Source organism: Dipteris shenzhenensis, chromosome 12 (assembly GCF_047967505.1).
Source record: "Dipteris shenzhenensis isolate YYH24624 ecotype China chromosome 12, Dip_SZ_1.0, whole genome shotgun sequence".
Classification (NCBI taxonomy): domain Eukaryota; kingdom Viridiplantae; phylum Streptophyta; class Polypodiopsida; order Gleicheniales; family Dipteridaceae; genus Dipteris; species Dipteris shenzhenensis.
This window is the reverse complement of record NC_141607.1, coordinates 19,397,362-19,402,138: the sequence shown is the minus strand read 5'-3', so window position 1 is coordinate 19,402,138 and position 4,777 is coordinate 19,397,362. Positions and strand designations below refer to the sequence as shown.

Here is a 4,777-nt window from a genome sequence, read left to right as displayed (position 1 = left end):
GACTCCAAATGTAAAGGAGCGGTGCAAGCCTTTTGATCCCTTCATGGATTTCCATTCCAACGTGTGGGATAGGTTTTTGCTACTAGATCGCGAGTCACTGGTGCAACATGTAGGCAAATTTGTACTGCCCATTTCGTTCAAATGAGGCATTCCATGAATAAACAGCAGCTTGGCATCGTTCATATCTAACGCAAAATAAAAATGATTGATGGAAGGACGGTTTATGAAGGATTTTGGTAGTATTATCAGAAGCCTATGATGCAAATTGGATTCCCTTCAGTAGGTTCTAAGACAAACGTTTTGAAGAAACCAGTCAGGAAGATCCCGCACTCAAAGCGAAAGAGGCAGGCATTTTCTGAAGAGTTAAATAGAGTCTAATGATGATCGAGTGTCAGGAGGAGATGGCAAAGCCCAGGCAACGCAAAAAAAGGAAGAGGAGGAGATGGAATTCGTGTTTAATGAGTTCCAGACGGTCCTATACCGAAAAATCAAGCAAGGCTACAGACTGTTTGAAGGACTACGCTTTTCTGCCATGGTACAATTGGTAAATAACAAAATTGTGAAGCCTCAGTATCGACATTTGCAGTGGACAAAGGGAGAGGTATCACCAGGTAGAGTGATCACACCGAAACACAACATAGAAATGATAGTAAATCCATGAAAATTTATTGTTTTTCTCTATTGACGGCCCGCAATGTTCAGAAGGGAGGCATGAAAACGAACCCCATGCTATCAAACATTAAAAAAATAGCAAAAACATCCAAAAATCCCAACCTCCGATCTGCTTAAAGGAACCAAAAGCAACAACGACAAATTCAAGCTCGTAGGAGCAAAGGGAGCAAAAAGGACACCCAGCTTGGTTGTTGCAATGTCATACTTTCCATGGAGTTCTGAATGAACTGAAGTCTCCCATGAAATCAAGCGGCACTTGGTGAGTTTTACATCCTCGAAATCTTTGATCATAGGGTAGAAAGTTGGCCCTTAGAACCATCGTGAGGTTGCTATTCACTCCTACATCTACAATGGAGTCACAATGAGCATTGGCACCACACGAGGAGCTCCATCTTCCCATTGAAGATTGGAAATACTCTCCAAAAGAAGGAGAGTGATAAAAAGGGATGCCACAACTCAAACTATGTCGTCTTGTGATGCTTCCATTATCCGATGAATGATCATATAGGGCCCTACTTCCTCCTACACTATAAGCTTAAAGAAAAATGCTAGCGAAGATGAGGACATAGGCATGAAGATCGAATAGAAATTCCCCTTCAAACATTAATCAAACTTTGTCTTGGCTGTTGATCGCAAATCCTATGCCAACCCTTCCCTATAACCACACTAAACAAAGACACTAATCAATCCCTCCCCCACCCCCGCGCCCCCTACTCTCTCTCTCTCATTCTCTTAACCCACATTTGGATGAAGTGCACTAGGAGTAAAAGAAGTAATAGTCGTGTTGCATGCACATAAGGAATTGTAGTAGAGGTGAAGTTTGCCAAAAATGTAGAAAGGATTTAGGGAATCCATGTCAAGGTACTTTAGGATCCTCATAATTTATCTTTTAGAAGCTATGTGTTATGTGGGCATTTCCTTGGATGTGCATCTAAATCTATCTATATTTATTTGTATAACTTTCTTTTGATACAAGAAGAAGATAAGAAGACAACCAAGAAGTGCAACTATGGAAAATAGGTGATGCAGAGCTGGTAGATGAATACATGGGTGGAGGGGAGCCTGTTGATTCTTCCAAGGGTGCAACACCAAAAAGCTACATCTAAAGTGAGAGTGAATCTTTAAGGTGATGAGTAGAGTAGGAATGTGATCATGGGCTCATCTTGAGGGCTACAAGGACGGGGCAAAGTCCACAAAGGGAGAGAGACTAGACGGAGGGTTAAGGGGTTGTGAAGCTATGAGGGGAATAGAGAGACACCTAGATAGGAGGGCGATGGCGAGATAGCTAGGAAAAGGAGGGAAAGTATAGTGTGGAAGAGAGGATCCTACGTACCATTGTGCCAAGGGAAAAACAAGATAGGTTTGATGTCGTGATCATCATTTAGGTATTAGGGATACATATCAAGAAGGAAAGAATAAGTATGAAGCCATAGTTCAATGGATGAAAAAATCAAAGGGTGACAAGAAACCTTTACCCATATATATCAATCTTATCTTCAAGGTCCCTAACCTCTTGGAAATGGGTCATGCTACTCGTATGTAAAATGGGAGGAGCATGGATCTATTAGCATAACGTCATGAATTCTGTGATTTTCGTGCAGGTAGAGCTTGAGATTCCAAGGGGATGGAAGCTCCATGGAGCCTCCTAAACGACACATGCCATATAATAAACTATGCGTGCCATTTTCCAGCTCTCTCCTACATCGAACTTGCTTTGCGGGACCTCCTAGGTTTTAGTACCGTTTGAATACTACATTTGTTTTGTGAAGATAGAGAGAGAGAGAACCTCGCATATTGGATAACTATTGAGTTCACCATAACCTCATGGAATGTCGGTCTGCGGATCCTTGCTCTCTTTGCTATCAGTGTATTCTACTCAGTTTGGAGTGAATTTGAGAACATCCTGTGGTTGAAGCCCTTCCGAACTAAGCACTTCTTCGAAGCTCAAGGGTTGAATATTATGCCTTACCGTTTCCTTAGCGGAAACATCCTGGAAATCTCTTCGTTGAGTAGACAAGCTTGTAAATCTCCTATGCGCCAGCTCTCCCATGACATTGGGCCACGGACTCTACCGCATTAATATGCATGGTCAGAGAATTTTGGTAAGCCTTGCAAGAACTCTCGCCTCATTTTTCTGTAAAATTGTCCTTAGGCTTGTCTTCTCTGAATGCGCTTGTGGAGGCAACCCGTTTTTCTTTTGGTTTGGCCCTCAGGCCAGAGTGTTTGTGATAGAGCCTGAGTAGGGTAGGGAGGTTCTCTCGAATAAATTTGGGCCCAATCCCAAAGTAAGACCTGACATGGGTGACTTGATCAGCCTAGATCTAGCGTCACTCGAAGGAGAGAAATGGGCTCAGCGTCGGCAAATAGTCAGCCCAACTTTCTTTATGGAGAAGCTGAAGGTGCATTCCAAAAATTGTTAGCACTTTGACCAGTCAATTTCATTCTTCACTTATAAAGCACCAGCGTTGAGGTAAATCATGTCTAATGTGGCGTGTGATTATATGTACTCTATAAAGGCTATGACGCCAACAATGGCAACATGCGCGGTATCTATGATGGGGAAATGGGGAGTCGAGATCGATAAAGAGGCATCAAAATGTAAGGAAATTGAGGGGCAGAGTTGAAATTTGACTGCAGACGTTATTGCACACGCCGCTTTTGGGAGCAGCTTCTCAGAGGGCAAGTTTTTAAGATACAACATAAACAGCAAGTCTTGGTCGACAAGATTATGAATCGTAGCATCTGCATTCCAGGATCAAGGTACTTGCTCTCCCAGCCTTTCTTTTCTGTATCTTGATTCAGTGCTGGTCCAGAGAAGCGTTCATAGATTATCTTTGCTTCAGATTGACTCAAGTTAATGTTCTGAAAGATTGGTTTTTGCATTGGAAAATTCATTAGGAGATTTCTGGTTGGTTAAACTTTCTCTACCGTTTGTACGTGTCGTTCAGATTTGTGCCCACTGCCATGAATCACTATCGTTGGAAGCTCAACCGCCAAATCCAGACGGTGCTGCACGAGATGATTTACAAGCACATGGAATCGGTCAAAGCAGGGCAGGAGAGCTCATATGGGAATGATCTGGTGGGGTTGATGATGGCGGCAAACAGGAAAGAATTGCAAGGCAGCAGAATGAACTTAACGTTGGAGATAGAAGAGATCGTGGACGAGTGCAAGACCTTCTTCTTTGCGGGGCACGAGCCGACGTCGACACTACTAATGTGGGCGGTGATGCTGCAGGGGAGCAGCGAGGAGTGGCAAGGGAAGGCGAGGGAGGAGTTGGTCGGGGTGTGCGAGATGAAGGAGGCACCGACGGTGGAATCGATGAGTCTCAAGATCGTAGGTACGATTGGAAAAAAGTGACGCTATGTGAATGGAGTGCGATATTGAGAAGAGCTTAACGCGTGGTTGATGGCAGTTCTGCTGCTATAGGTGGGGATGGTGTTGAATGATACATTGAGGTTGTATCCAGCAGCAGCGTTCGTGTTAGTGATGGCGGAGGGGTCAGTGGCGCTGGTGTCGATCTTGGTTTTCCAACATGACGAGAGGCTCTGGGGGGCTGCCGTACATGAATTCAATCCTGGGCGGTTTACGGAGGGCATGGCAAAGGCTTCATCTAATCCATCTGCCTTCATGACCTTCGGCATGGGTCCTCACGTCTGCGTTGGGCAAACCTTTGCCATGCTCGAGGCCAAGATTGCCCTCGCTGCCCTCCTCCAACGCTTCTTGTTCCGACCACCGTCCTCACCCTCGTTCTGGCATGCAAAAAGATCTCACCTCCTCCTCACCTCCTCCCCATGAATAAAGGTAGGATTTACATACGGGCGGACGCTCCACTAGGAAATGGTGCAGCCGGTTCACTAAGGATATACTAGTGGCAAAACGAACAGAGTTCATGATCACCATTACCAAAAAACATAAGCTATTGTAATAGAGCGCATCTCTCCAAAAAACATAAGCTATTGTGATGGAACCCATCTCTGTCGAAAAAGTAAATCTATGCTAATGGGAGCTAAGGTTCATGGCATATACGTCAAGGTCCACGATTGGCTAGAACGGCTAGAATTAAGTTCCAGCTATCTGATCGTTGGCACTTCCTATGAGGAAG

At 44.4% G+C, this 4,777-nt stretch overlaps 1 pseudogene; it reads left to right on the top strand.

Moving 5' to 3' along the window:
• Positions 1 to 442: 442 nt before the first annotated feature.
• Positions 443 to 4,470, top strand: LOC147895943 (cytochrome P450 CYP72A616-like; annotated as a pseudogene).
• The last annotated feature ends 307 nt before the right edge of the window (positions 4,471 to 4,777 follow it).